The 15,598-nt window shown below is 40.2% G+C and overlaps 1 protein-coding gene and 1 long non-coding RNA gene across 5 annotated transcripts in view; one reads left to right on the forward strand and one right to left on the reverse strand.

The window, feature by feature from the left end:
- The window catches only part of GPC3 (glypican 3), a 691,493-nt gene that overhangs the window by 539,141 nt on the left and 136,754 nt on the right, over positions 1-15,598 (forward strand). The gene's annotated exons all lie outside the window — the stretch shown is intronic.
- The window catches only part of LOC110196545 (uncharacterized), a 218,124-nt gene continuing 216,218 nt past the window's right edge, over positions 13,693-15,598 (reverse strand). For all 4 annotated transcript variants that reach the window (XR_002321256.2, XR_002321253.2, XR_002321251.2 and 1 more), the window contains 2 exons: positions 15,070-15,111; positions 13,693-13,826 (listed from right to left, as the gene is read on the reverse strand). This is a non-coding gene — a long non-coding RNA (uncharacterized LOC110196545). The remainder of the gene's footprint in view (positions 13,827-15,069; positions 15,112-15,598) is intronic.

The raw sequence follows: 15,598 nt of genomic DNA on the forward strand, positions 1-15,598 counted from the left end.
AGACCAAGGTCTGAAGCCTTGCTGTTTCAATGACTAGCTATGGGAACCTGAATGAAATGGCCTTGTCTATGAAATTGAGATGATAATACTTCTATTGCCTACCTCACAAGACTTCTGTGACAAAATGCTTTGGAAAGGTTAAAAAGTGGTATAGAACTGGGAGCTATGATCAATAACAATAATAGATGTAGCTGGGCATTTGTTTGCTTTCAGTGAGTGCAGCAAACAGGAAGCCCCCTATGCTTTATTCAGAACTTATTGCTATCAGTGCTTGGGAAGTAAAGATGAAAAATGACACAGTTCCTACCCTCCAGGAGCTTACATTCGAGTGGAGAAGAAGAGATTGTACATGGACCCAAATAAGTCTATGAGGAGGAGTGAGTAAGAACAAAAGAAGGGGGCATGAGACACATGAGGAAGGAGTGTCCAGTCCAACTGGGGCAATCTAGGAAGGGTTCACGGTGGAGTTGGGCTTCAAAGCAAGAAAAGGCACAGTAGTCAGAGAGCAGAACAAGCTTGTGGAACATGTAGCCATGCAGATTTGCAGCACTGTGTTGTGCACGTAGGAGATTAATGAGAATAAATTTGCAAAGGTGAATAGGAGCCAGACTGGGAAGGGCCTTAAATGCCAGGCTAAGGAATTTGTATTTTATCCTAAGGGCTAGGGGTCCATAAACTACCGACTCTGATTTGGCCAGCTGCCTGTTTTTATATGGCCCTTGAGCTAAAGATGGTTTTTACATTTTAAAATAAAGTTGAACTTAAAAATTTCCAAACTATTCTTAGCTCATGGGCCACAAAATGGCCCAGTTTTCCCATGGGCTGTAGTTTGCCAACCCTTGCTATGGGCAAAGGGGAGTCACTGAAGGTTTGGGTTTTTTGTTTTGTCTTGGGGTGTTTTTTTTTTAAGCAGGATAGTTACCCATGAAACAGAAAAAAATTAATATTGTAAGTGAAGTGAAAGAAGGATTATAGAGAGGAAGAGACTGGAGGCAGGAAGACCAGTTAGGAGGCTACTATAATCTTGAGGGTGAGGAAGAAAGAAAGTCTGAATTAGGGCAATCATAGTAGGAGTGGAATGGAGGAGAGGGATCAAACATAAACACCTTATTAAAAATGGGAGAAGGCCATCAGTTATGTTGCTATCAACAAAAAGTTCAAGGAGGGTGGTAACTGAGACTTGATTTTGAAAAGCAGAGAATCATGTAGTAATTATGGATAAGGCTGTTTTTCTAGGGTGGTCTAGATAAAACCTGAATTATTGGGGGTAGAGGAATGAGTAGATAAGAAGGAATGGAGTCCGGTGGTGTAGACTGTACCGTATCTAGAAGTTTCGTAGCTAAGAGAAAGAGAGAAAGAAAAAAGCATGCAAGCAAGCACCAAGTATGATACAAAGACACAATTACTATTGCCTGTGCCCTCAGGAAGCTTATACTCTACTGGCATGAAAGGTCAAGAGAAAGATGTGGGGTTCGTTTTGGGGTTAATTTGATTTTGATTTGCTATTAAGGCAACCTGAGCATGAATGTAATTAAGCAGATGGAGGAAAGAGAGACAGAGAGAGAGAGAGAAGGAGAGGGAGGGAGGGAGAGACAGAGAGGAAGGAGGAGGAGGAGGAGGAGGACAGGGAGAAGAGGAGAGAGAGGGGAAGGAAGAGAGGAAAAGTGATGATTGGTAGAGCAAGTTACTAGAGGAGGCAGAAGAAGACGGAATCAAAGAAACAGGAAGAGACATCTTTGACAAGCAGTATCTCATTATCTCAAACAGGAAAGAAGAAAGAAAGAGAGAGAGAGAGAGAGAGAGAGAGAGAGAGAGAGAGAGAGAGAGAGAGAGAGAGAGAGAGAGAGAGAGAATGAATGGATGAAGACACTGAGAAGTTTTGATGGTAGGGGGGAAAGGAAATTGAAGGGGCTCAGGTGAGATGGCCAATTTCTTCAGGCCTTTGGCAAGTACCCAGTAGAGCCAGTGATCCTGTCATAGCAGGAGGGTCTTTCTTTTCTAGTGGACTGCTAGGCCTTTACCTTTCAGATTTTAGCCTCTGGAGGTTTAATAAGGGCATTTAAAGACCTGTGAATAACCAGTTAAACCATTTCTTTCTGAAGGCTTTTTTGGTGGTAATGTACTTTCCCCCCTGTAATTAATCAAACCAGTCCCCAAATAGATCAAAAACTTAATTTGACTTGGAAAATAGTCTCAGCCCAATGAAATAAATAAAATCTGGCCCCAAATGTATCCTCTATGCACTCTCAAAGCAAGCAGTCCTCATCTCACTCAAATAATGGAGATTTAGCAACCTGACAACTTCTGAATGTCAGAGAGCCCTTCATGAACATGGGACACTTTCCAAGTTCCATGAGAAAATGACATTTATTTCAAAGGTTAAACTTACAAGTTTAAAAAAATCAAAAAGCAAAGAAACTGTCTCTTACTACAAAAAGAAGTTTTCCAAAATTGGCCAAAAACTAGTTCGTATTTCCATGGATAATGATAATTTACTCTAATGCCCAGGGAAGTAGCAGCTGAACTCCACTAACCAATCCACCACCAGATTTACTGAGCCTCCTTCTGTCTTTTTCTCTTACTTCTCATCTCCCAGATTTTTCCCTTTGCTTCCTTCATACTTTGCCTTGGCACCAAAATCTCTCTCATATCTTTCTTTCTACTTCCTGTCCCCACTGCTTCCTCCATCATTCTAACTGTCCCATCAAGAAATTGGTTATGATATATAGAACCAATGTAATTATTGGTTGGACCTGTCGAGCATAATTTTATGTTCTCTGTTCTCATTTTGTAAAAAGCTAATAAACTGAACATTTTCTATTGCTCTCAGAAAGTGAATTAAATTGTTTTTTGTTTGTAGATTCCATGTCCCCTGCAAACCCTACCCCATTCAGTGGCTTATGAGAGAGAAAAATACCATCCTGGCTCGACAGGCTCCCACCATTTATTTCCCATCCAGAATAGAAAAATAGTAATCATGGTGACCACTGTTAGATAGTGCTTTAAGGTTTACATATAATGGTAGCGCTACTGTGGGTAGAATTTGGCTACTGCCAATGTTCTTTCAGGGAAAAAAGTAAAAAGAAGTTCGAAGAGATTGAAGTATTTCTATTCCCCCAAACTAGAGGAAACCAAATAACATGGTAGAAAGCTCAGTTAAGGACCTATACATATGGGGCTTATTCCTGTTTTTTTTCCCCAGCAGTTTCTAAACTCTCTATTAGTTTAAATCTCCAATTGCAGAGATTTTTTTTTCAAATGTCATTTTTTTTTTCTTTTCTATCCCAAAGGTCAGATTGTTTTTGGTCCATTAATAGTTGTAGTCTATACCTGCTCCATCAGTATTCTCACAAAAGCCAAGGGAAATGGAGAAGGAACCTGCCCTTGGGTCATGTGCAATTTTGATTTTTCTGACATAGTGCTCCATTATTAGCAGCCACATAGCATCACTGAGAAAATATTGGTATTAAAGAGACGTGGGCTTTTGTTTCAGTAAGCAACTTGAGATCATGGAAACTCCTACACAATTTTCTAAAATTTAATCTGGCCCAATAGCTTTCTCCCGTTCAGTTTCTGCTTTAATAGCTAGATTTCCTGAAGTGGTGAGGTCTTCCATCACCCTAGCGCCTACCACAAATCGTAGCCTGATGGCCAGTCTTTACATGTACTTACCCAACCCCTCAGGAAGGTCACTGCAAAGCCTTCCATGTCAATCTTCCTCAAGGTATGGGGAGGACCCCAGGCTCCCCCAGGGATGTACTACTTTGCTACAAAGAACATTTACCTGGCTTTCTTGCCCTCTCTCCTGTCGCCACACTAAGCTTTAGAGCCACAACGTAAAGGCCAATTGGGGAACTTCAGGCAGGTGGCCCTGGCTCTTCTCTGGAGGAAATGGAAGAGAGGATGCTGCTGCTTCTGCCTTTAATTGTGGCTATGGGCACTTCCTAATGGCTTGCCATCGGCAGCCCAAACTGCCTGCCTCCCTGATTGTGTTAGCATTTTCCATTTAAGAGCCATTATCTATACTGAATTGCTTCAAGTGGCAACACAGACCCTGTGGGGAATGAAAAATGATTGGGATGTTTAGGGAACATGGTCATGGTTTGTTAAACGAGTAGAGAACATGTCTCTAAAACATTTGAAAGTTCCAGTGGTAGGATTTATTCATTCAGTAAACATCAATTGAGGGCCTTGTGCTGGGGGTAGGGTACCAAAAAATATATATAAGATATGGTTCTTACCAGGGGGATGCTGGTAAATGTTTTAACAACTGGCTTGAAATGCTTCCAAGTTTAATCTGCATTATTCATATTTCTTCATCCCAATTTACGTTTCGACAATCAACAAAACATCAAACCCTGATTTGGAGCCTTCTGGGCCGATATGGGCTGACTCCAGCACACCTCTGGTCCTTATTCTCACAGAGCTTAGTCTACAAGGTGAGATAGGATTACAGATATAAAGTTGGGACCTTAGAGGTCATCTAGTCTAATCTTATTTTACATGTGAGGAAATTGAGACCCAAAGAGGTCAAATGACTCATCCAAAGTCACCCAGGCATTAAGTGACAGAACATTCTTGCCATAATACTATGCTGCCTCCCCACACGTACAAACAGCTACACTATCCGGCATGATAGCCAGGAATGATCACCCCTTCCTTTGAACTGTCCCTAAAACACTGAGCACTTCTTTACTTTCTTGTCTAGAAAAGGAACTCATCAAATCCCAGTAGAGCTGTTGTATGAATGCAGAAAGAAGGCCCATCCATCCATATGATAGGAAGTAGTTTGTGCTAAGTGCCCCTTGAGGAGAGCAGAGCCCTACAGGGGTTCAGAGGAGGGACCAGCTGGGTGATCAGAGGAAGCTTCTTCTGAAGAGTTGAGCCTTGAAGGATGGGCAAGCAATCGATGGGCAGAGGGGGTGGGGAGGCGGAGGGTAAAGCAAAGGATGGGGATGCAAGGTGCTGGGCACAGCTTGGCCTCATAGCAAAGTTTCAGTGGGCCATGTGGGCATTTTCTCCCTGGCCATGCCTATACTTACCTAAAAAGAAAGCACAAATAGACTCCATTCATAAACGCCAGGGGGTAGGAAGGGAGGAGCCTGGGTTGGAGGGAGTTGAAGGTGGAGGGTGGGGGAACAAGCAATGCATTTTTATGCCTTAGAGAGAGAATTAACTGATCATAAATCCCAGGTAATCTGTTTTTCTCCTGTTATGCAATGAATAACCACTTGTTCCAATTTTGGAAGTAACACCTCACAATGCTGAATAGAGTAACAGGCGGGGATAAGCCCATTCACTCTGTTTGGGAAGGTGGATATGTGTGACTCATACCTAATTCCCAAGGACAGAAGCAGCTCTCCTTAGGCGTGAGTGGAAAAGGACTAGCCAAGTCCTACAGCACTAGAATCCTGTGAAAGAATGCATGGATGGCTTATGTAAACTGCCAGGTATTTATTAAACTCGCTCAATAAAGCGAGCATTTATTGAGTGCCTACTATTTGCTTTATATTCTAATGAGGAAGACAACATGTACATTTATAAGTATATACAAGACACATACATATGTTTTTTGTTGTTCATTTGTGTCCAACTCTTTGTGACCCCATCTGGGGTTTTCTTGGCAGAGATCCTGGAGTGGTTTGCCATTTCCTTCTCCAGCTCATCTTATAGATGAGGAAACTGAGGCAGACAAGGTGAAGTGACTTGCTCAGGGTCACACAGCTAGGAAGTGTCTCAGTCAGATTTGAACTCAGGAAGAGGAGTCTTCCTGACTCCAGGCCTGGCACTGAAACTGTACACTGCAGCACCATCTGACTGCCCATACACAGGTTTGTATAAAACAAATATAAAGTAAACACAAAGTAAACTTGGAAGGGATGGCACTACTATCTGGGGGACCAGGAAAGGCCCCATGAAGAAAGAGGCACTTAAGCTATCTTGAAGGGAACTAGGGATTCTAAGAGGTGATGGTGAGGAGGGAGAGCAATACAGGAATGAGGGGCAGGTGCTGCAAGGGCATGGAGGTGAGAGACACAATATTATATGTAAATAGTAAATAAGGAAAGCATGGCTAGACTGCAGGGCACAATTACTCTGATTTTCCTCCTGAAACATTCATGGGGCTTGAGAGGTCCTGAAATGTCTCCATATCACTTCTCTCCACCATCAGATTTCTCTTTTGGAACCTCCCCCTGCTCCAATCACAGGGTGAATTTGTGATGAGACTTCCCAGTGGGCATGGTGCCATTAGAACTACAAAACACCTCAGAGATGCTTAGGCTAACTGCCTCATCCTACAGAGTAGAAACCTTTGAGGCCCCGAGAAGGAAGCTTTATTACCCCATGTCACAGAGACAGTGGGTGGCAAAGTGATACCTAAAAGCCAGGCCTCCTAATTCCTGGGGTTTCTTTCACCCATGCTTTTTAAGCAAAGCCTAGATGGGTGTGCTGGAATGGCTTTGGATTGGACTGGATGTATATTCTGAGAGTCTGTGCCTCCCAGGCCAGTGCCCTTTCTACTCCACTATTTCCTGACTTGAGAACCTCTGGAATTAGTGTAGTTACTTTCCAAACTTTAAAGCGTGATATAAATGGAAGCTATTATTAATATTCACAGAATCTCAAACTTGGAAGGAACCCTAGTGGCAATCTACTCCAACCCATGCCAAAAAAAGACTCCCGACTACAGCATACCCAACAAGTGATGTCATTCAGTCTTTGCCTGGAGACCTCCAGTGACGAGGAACCCACTACCTCCTGAGTCAGCCCTTCTACTTTGGGATGGCCCTAATTGTTAGCAAGTTTCTTCCTGACATTAAGCCTGCCTGTGCTTCTTTGTAACTTCTAATCATTGCTCCTGGTTCTGCCCTCTGAGGCCAAACAACGAAGTGAATCCCTCTTCCATATGACAGGTCTTTACATACTGTATTTGAAGGCAGCTGAGTCTGTCCCCACTGAGTATTCCTTTCTCCAGCCTAAATAACTGAACCTCAAATGACATAGCATTGAGGCCCTTCACCATTCAGGTTGTGCCTGCCTTTAGATATTTTTTTCATTAACACTGCCCTTCTAAACATTGGTGCCCACCTGAACACAGCACCCCAGATAGAGTCTGACTCTACTATCACCTCTTTACTCTTGGAAACTCTTCCTCTGCTCACAGCCCAAGATCCCATCATTTGGTGGTGGTTGGTTTTCCAAGAGGTGGCAGAGGGAGGGCTGCCTCTTTTATTAAGCTCGTAATTCACTAAAAAACACCTAGATATTTTTCAGACAATTTTCTAACTATATCTGTCTGATACTTGTGAAGTTGATTCCTTGAATCCAAGTGTAAGACTTGACATTTATCCCAGTTTAATTTTTTTTTTTAAGAAAAGAAATTTAGTGTCCCTAGATTGCCCAAGTTGGAGGTGCAGAAGCTGCCCACAGGCCTGGGCTCAGTCTTGGACCTGCTTGGTCTTCATTGTGAACTGGTTTGCCTCTCCTTAAGGAAGCTGAAAGCTCACTGTATTAGTGATGACCAGCTTAGCCCAACATCCTCAGAACTCCTGAGATTGAGACATCCGCCAGCTTCAGCCTTTCTGTGAATTGCAATTACAGGGGGGTACCACCATACCCAATTTAACCTTCAACTTATTCAGTTTAGCCAAATACTCTAAGCTGCAAAGATCTTTTTGCATCCTGACTCTGTCATCGAGTGTATTGGCTGTCCTGCCCAACTTTCTGTCATCTTCAAATTTAATAAGAACATTAACTATGCCTTTTTCTAAGTCACTGATAAAAATTTGTACCAGCATGGGTCCAAGTGCAGATCCCTGGGGCACTCCAATGGAGACTTTCTTCCAAGATGACCTCAAACTATTAATAACTACTCTCTGAGTCCAGCCATTCCACCGGTTCCAAATCCATCTAATTGTCCCATCCTGTAGCCAATATCCCTCCATCTTTTCTGCAAGAATAGCATGATATATATATATATAAACTTGTATAAGATCTAAATAAGCTATATTTACAGCATTCCCTTTATATGCTAGTTTGATAGTCCTGTCAAAAAAGTAAACAAGGTTAGTCTGGTATGACCTGTTGTTAATGATCAACCCTTCCTCATTAGATATTCACTAACATCTCTTGGATGTAACCTAGAATCTTCACAGGATCCAAAGTCAAGCTCACTGGTTTATGGTTTACAGTCCAGTGACACAAGTCCTCCACCCTGGGGCACAGACAGGCCCAAGGGGATATGAGAAGGCTCCAAAACTACTATCAAAGATACAGCTGGTATGAGCCTTGTGACACTGTCATCACTACCTGATCCTTTGGTGTGATGAGGGCAAGACCTCCAGCAGTTTGCAGCACAACCCAATGCATAAGACTTTTCCCAGGGACAAAGACCCACAGGAAAGGTCACCCAGGTAACCACATTCTCTGGAGTCTGACAGCTTTGTCACCTGGTGATCTTGCTTGCTATCCTTTTAAACAACTCAGCTTGGTGGCCACAACGTAAGGGCCAGTCTAACACTGTCCTACACCTGGGCTTTTTCTGCTTTTATAAGCTGCCTGCAGGCAACTTCAGAGTAAGAGAGAGGCCGATGCCCTCATTAGGGCTCTTGGCAATAGCTGCTACCTGCCTCACCCCTCCATCCGTTGCCCTGCCTGCCCGGTCGCAGGAACAGTGCTATTCTCAGCAATACTGACAAGGCTGTTAAAGGGGCAGCAAGTTTTCCTGAAAGTTAGCTCTGAATAACTGTGGCTTCACATTGTTGATTTGTGTGCCTTGGCCCAACAGCCGAGCCCACAGGAACCCTTCCAAGGTATTACAGGTTGGAAGGACTGCTCTATAGACTTTCCAGAAGAGTTTCCGAGCTAACCTGATTGATTAGCGTCCCACATTCTCATAGCCACCCCTAGCCGGCCAGGAGTCGAGATGCAGGAAAACCTGATTATAATCTGGAAACAATGAGAAACTCAAACATCTGCAGGGTGAAGGAAGTCTCCCAGATGAGAGAAGCTGGCTTCTTCTGATTGGTGATTATTTTAGGAACAAATCCCTTTACACAAAAGTCCCCAAACAGGCTGTAGTTGATAAAATGATAGATTTCCAAATAGAATGCTAGGAAGAGAAAATAGTCAAATGAGTGGTAATATGCTGAATACTCTTGACTCTTAATTAATTAATTAATCCCAGTGTTCCCTAAATCTAGAGTTTGCTTATAAAAAAACAACAGAAAACCACAAACATCCACAGTTTAAGAGTCAGTGGTAGATCAATTACCAAGGCATTTTGTTCGTAATTTCCATACCTACTATCTGCCCAGAATTTAAGGCATTGAAAAAGTACTGGACTAGGAAGCAAAAGACTTGGGCTTGAGTCCCACTTCTACTACTTGAAAGTGTATGACCTTGGGTAAGTCATTTCACATCTTAGGAGTCTCTATTTGCTCATCTGTCAAGTGGAAATACTCAATTCAATAAAGCATTTGTTACATTCCCATTCTATGTAATGCTTTGTGCTAGGCACTCTGAGAGAGACAAGGAGCAAGGACCAGTCTGCTGGGACAAGCAGGGTATCATAAGCACATGAGTTAGAACGATTAAGTAAAGTCCAAACAGAGAGACCTGAGAGCTTTAAATGGAGAGGAATCTATGAGAATCAGGTGAGATAATGCATGTGAAGGCATTTTGTAGAAGTTGAAGCTCTAGACAAATTAAGGTATTGAGACTATTGCTGTTGTGAATAACAAAAATAGCCCCTGTGTTTCAAGAACTAGATGGCAAACAATGAGGAAAATAGAAAACAGTATACAATTACATCTCAAAAGATTAGACAATTGGGCTGAATCCAATAAGATCCATCTGATGAGGGAAGGCAGCATGATACAGATGAAAGCACTGGCTCTGGAATCAGGGGGCTCAGGTTCAAATCCTACTGGTGAAGCTCACCACCTATGGGACCCCAAGCAAGTCACCTATCCTTCCTGGACCTCAGTTTACTAATCTATATGATGAAAGTATATGGGGCAGGTAGGTGACACAATGGGTAGAGTACCAGGCCTGGAGTCAGGAAAACCTGACTTCAAATCTGGCCTTAGACGCTTACTAGCTGTGTGACCCTGGGCAAGTCACTTCACCCTGTTTGCCTCAATTTCTTCATCTGTAAAATAAACTGGGGAAGGAAATGGCAAACCACTCCAGGATCTTTGGCAAGAAAACCCCAAATGTGGTCATAGAGAGTCAGACACAGGTGAAATAATTGAACAACACAAAAAACACAACACTGAAGGTGTTGAACTAGATAGCCTCAGAGGTCCCTTCCAAGTGTGGGGTAGACTCTAAGCAAACTAAGAACACAGAGAAAGGAATTAACATTGGAGGATGATGTGGTAGCTGAAGGTTCTATGGAAGAAGAAGGATTTGAGCTTGGCTTAAAAGCTGGTCAGATGTCAGTTGGCAAAGGCATTGAAGGTAATCAGAACATTATGGACAAAGGTACACAGACAAGGAGCAGGATGTATCTGGGGGCAATGGGAATGTGTATGCAACATAAAAACCAACCAGGAGAGAGTGCCGAAAAAGGGATTGGGTGGTGGGGTATCCCCAGTCAGGCTGAGAGAGGTAAAAGAGGGTGATGACTAAGAATAATCCATTGGAACATTTCCAATGGTGGGAGCAGGAGGCAGAATCCATACCTCATGGATTAAGAAGGAAATGGACAGATAGAAAATCAAGGCATCAAATGTAGCCCATATGTTTGAGGGGATTGCCAGGGGAAAAAAGGAGGAGAAAAATATTTCTAGCAGCATTTTCTTGTTTTAGCAAACACAATGTTATTTTGGACACAAAACGGGTCCCCATTCTTTGGGGAGTTGCTGAACAAGCAGTAGCATAAATGAATGTCATGTGATACTGTATTTTAAGAAATATCAAATATGAAGAATTCAAAGAAATGTGGGAAGACTGGTAGGAACTGCTGCAGAATGAAATAAGCAGAACCAAGAGAATATACAAAAGGCCACAATAATGTGAGGAAAGGCAACACTAAAAGAACTCAGATCTTGACTCCAGACATACCCCCTTCTTCCTAGTAGAGAGGTACCAAATAAGTCTTATTCTGTCAAATATGGCTAGTGGGTTAGTTTGGTTTGCTTAACTGTACTTCTGTTACATGGCAGTGTTCTATTGGTAATGGGTAGAGCTTATTGGTAAATCATAGCAATATTTAAGAAATCAATATCAAAATATTTAGAAACAAATGAAAGGCTAAGTTAGATTACTATGAATGTCTGAAGTTATGCGAGTTTCTAGACACGGTTTCTCATTGGTGTAGTGAGTGGAAACAGAACAGCCAAGCTATCCCACCAGAAGGAGAAATTATCAAGAAATCCAAGAAGAAATGACAATAACCATGTTTTTCTTGTCCAAATACATCTAAAGAGACACTCAAAAGCCTATGGGCACCACTAGGCAAGGGGTCCAGCTGAAAAACCCAGCTTGTAAGCCCAGTGCACAAACTGGGTAAACCTGGAAACTGCAGCTGCATATCATGGCATCAAGAGAAGGGATCCAGACACAAAATCCTAGGCTAAGAGCACAGCCCATAGAAACCTCCAACCATGTAGACCAGGGGCAAGCCATAGAAACCTGGAACCTATAGCTTGATGCCCTGGGTCAGAGGGTGGACCGGGGATAAGGCAGAGGCACTTGAGGTCTGTATATGTGTTGCTTGGAACCCAGAAAAGAGTCATGAGACAGCAAAGCTCAGACCAGATGGGCAGAGATCAGGCCATGCCCTATATTAGACTGTGCACTAAGGGTTCTAAACATTGGCATCTCACTGGCCTGAATTGTCTCTGAGATCCATGAGGAACACAGTGCTCAGTTCTCAGTGGAAGCAGTGAAGACCCAAGATAATACAGATTAAGACCAAACAAGGCCTCACTATCCCTTCTCTAAGTGTGTAGGACCTGGCTCTAGCAAAAAGTCCCAATTCAGGAAGGCACTAGGCTAGAATAAGGCAGAAAATGAGTAAACAAAAGAAGAAAGAAATGATAAAGAAATACTATGAATTCACTGATGCCCCAAGACACAAATCCAGAAGAGAAAAATGTCATGGCATCTACAAGAAATTCCTCAAACAAAAACACTTAGCCCCAACATCTAAAACTCATGGAAAAAAATGAAGCAAGAGTTTTAAAATATTTAGAATGATATTTAAAAAAATAGGCACTCTAGAGAAAAGAATTGGAAGGAGAATATACAACTTAGTAAGGATGTTTAAAATCCTATCCAAATGATAGCACCCTGAAAATTAGAGTAAACCAAATAGAAATAAGTGATTCCATGAGACAAAAAGAAATAATAGTACCAAATCAAAAGACTAAAAAAATGAGGAAAAATATGAGGTATCTCCTATTAATAATTCTGACCTGGATAAGAAGTAAAGGAAAAAATAATCTAAGACTCATTGTTCTACTTGAGAAAGATTTTTTTGTTAAAGCTTATTCCTGATGAAAATACCAGAACTAAGTAGATACTTTGAAATGCAAACAGAAGATTCAAGAGAAGCATAGAAAGCTAAATACATTTAAATAATTGAAAGGGACTATACAATGATGAAGTGTTTACATTCCAATAAGGAGGTAAGAAACAAATGTCCCCTCCGAACCCTAATGTCTTCAAGGGTCATAGAGGGAGTTAATTAAGACAGATGCCCTGGGATTTGATGAACTTAATAGATAGAAAAAAAGGGAGGTAAAATGAAATACACTAGAGGACAAAAGGGATGGAATTTACTTTCTCACTTATTTGGAGCATATAAAAAGAAGGCTACAGAAACCTAAAGGAAGATTGATACAATGATCCAAGACAGTTTCAAAGGACTCATGATGAAAAAATGCCACCCACCTCTAGAGAGAAAACTGATGAACTCTGAGTGCAACTTGAAGTATGATTTTCTCACTTTTTAATTTTTCTTTTTAAAAAAAGATGGCTAATATGGAAATATGTTTTGCATGATTTCAATGTATAATTGATATCATGTTGCTTACCTTCTTAGTGGGCGGAGGAGGAGGTGGGAGGGATGGAGAGAATTTGGAACTCAAAATTTAAAAAGAAAAGAATGTCAAAATAAATAAATAAAAGGTAAAAAAAAAAAAGAAACCTAGAGGAAGCAGTGGGAGGACACAGGCATCCCATGAACCTCACTTTCCTCTGAACTGAACATACATATGCACATGCACACACTAACATGAATGCATCAAGAGTTTGGTAGAGAAATATATTAAACTTGATAGAGAGACAGATAGAAACAGGGAGAGGGAGGATTAAGAGAGAGAATAGAGTCAGGGAGGGATTAGTCATAAGCAAAACTAATTCTAAATTTGAAAGGTAGAGCATGAGGCAGTGATTTAAAGGAAAGAGAGGGTAAGAGCCTGTCATCAGGGACTGGGTGATGGGGAAGAGAATAGGGGCAGTGGACTGGAAGCAGAGTGTATTAATTATAGATCACCAGTGTTAGTTGAGCACACTTCTGTAATCACCCTTTTCTTTGTAAATGATACGGAAGGCAGTTGGGGAGGAAGGGAGAAATGAAATAAACAATTAACAATCATAATCGTGGACATAAATAAGTTGAGCTCTGCTATAAAAAGGAGGTAAGTAGCAGTATGGATTGGAAAACGTAACCCATCAAAATATTGTTTACAAGAAACAGTATATTATTTACATAGTTGAAACATAAAAATTCACACAAAATTAAAATAAGATACTGGAGTATAATCTATTATGCTTCAGGTGAATTCAAAAAGCAGTATGATCAATCATGATATCTGAAAAAAGAAAGAGTAAAAATGACTTTATTAAAAGAAATAAATCAGGAAACTATTCTATGCTTAAAGGTACCATAGACCATAAATTAATACCAATATTTAATATACATATACCAAATTTATAGCATTGAAATACTTAAAGGAAAAAATAATTTATAGGAAGAAATAGGCAGAAAATCTATAATAGTTGGGGATCTCAATATGCCCCTTTCAGACCTAGACAAATCTAACGAAAGTGAAAGAAGGTAGCAGTTAAAGACCTGGATAGAATTTTAGGAAAGTAAGAAATAATAGATTGCTGTTGATAACTGAATGGAAAAGGAAAGGAGTAAACACATTTCTAAGCTGTGTATGTCACCTTTGTAAAATATGCCCACGTATTAGGGCATAAAACTTCATAAACAAAGGTGGCAGAAAAGCAGAAATATTAAACGTGTCCTTTACTGATGACAGTTCAATAAAAGAGTATGTTCAATAAAGGTTCTTTAAAGAAAGGATTAAATATTAATTGGAGAATGAACAACCTAATAAGGAATTAAAGAATTTGTAAGTCAAAGAACAAATCACAGAAGAAACAGACAATTTCATCAAAGAAAATTACAATGAGACAATATGCCAAAACTTTTTGAATGCAGCTAAAGCAGTCCTTAGGGGAAAATGCATATCTCTAAACACTTTCATTCAGTAAAAGAAAGAAATAAAAGATAAATTAATTGGGCATATAACTAAAAAACACCTAGAAAAGCAATAAATCAAATCCCCCAACTAAACACCAAAATAAAAGTTGAAAATCAAAAAAGAGATTAAAAATTAAAAGAAAAAAGTGATTTTCATTAATAAAACCAAAAGGTGGCCAAAAAATAAACCATTAGCTAGTCTGCTTTTCTAAAAAGAAAATGGAAAGCCAAATTACCCATACCAAAACTGAAAAACAAGAATTCACAACAAATGAGGAAGAAATAAAGGAAATCATTACAAACTAATTTTGCCCAATTACATGACAAGAGAAAAAACTTAAAAAGATATTTATAAAAAATATGAAATACCCAGATTAACAGAACAAGAAATTTAAGGAATTCAAATAACTGGGGGGGAGAGAAATATTTAACTTGCCATAAATCACCTCCCAAACAGGGAAAAATTCAGAATCAGATGGATTTACAAATGAATTCTATCAAATAGCAAGGAACAATTGATTCCAACATTACATAAACTATAAAAATAGGTAAAGAAAGGATCTTACCAAATGTCTTCAATGATATAAATATAGTCTTGATAACTGAACCTGGGAAAGACAAGACATAGAAAGAAAACTGTAGACCAAAGGTATGTTGGTAAATGTTTAACAACTGGATCACTAGAAAAAAAAAAGTAATTTGTAACATACTTTAAAATCTAACACGCTTTTAAGTTTAATTTGCATAAGAATATTTCCTCTATGACTATCTCAAGTCTAGTCTATAAAAAAAAAAACCAAACAAATCAAGCCCTGATTTATGCATTCACTCATTTCCAAGGTATAAATGCTCACACTGAAGATCACATGCTAGCTCGGGTGTGCCTTGCTGTAGACCAATATGCCTAATGAATTTTGAAGCAACATTTTAAAACAAAATATTAGCAATGAGCCTATATCAAAAAGATTATACATTATGACCAGGTTAGATTTTTACTGGGAATGCAGGATTGGTTCACTATTAGGAAAATTAGAAACATTATAGGCTACATTAATAATAATAAAACACAAGTTATATCAATGTATGTAACAAAAG

This window comes from Phascolarctos cinereus, unplaced genomic scaffold, assembly GCF_003287225.1.
Source record: "Phascolarctos cinereus isolate Bilbo 61053 unplaced genomic scaffold, phaCin_HiC Scaffold_8;HRSCAF=390, whole genome shotgun sequence".
NCBI lineage: Eukaryota > Metazoa > Chordata > Mammalia > Diprotodontia > Phascolarctidae > Phascolarctos > Phascolarctos cinereus.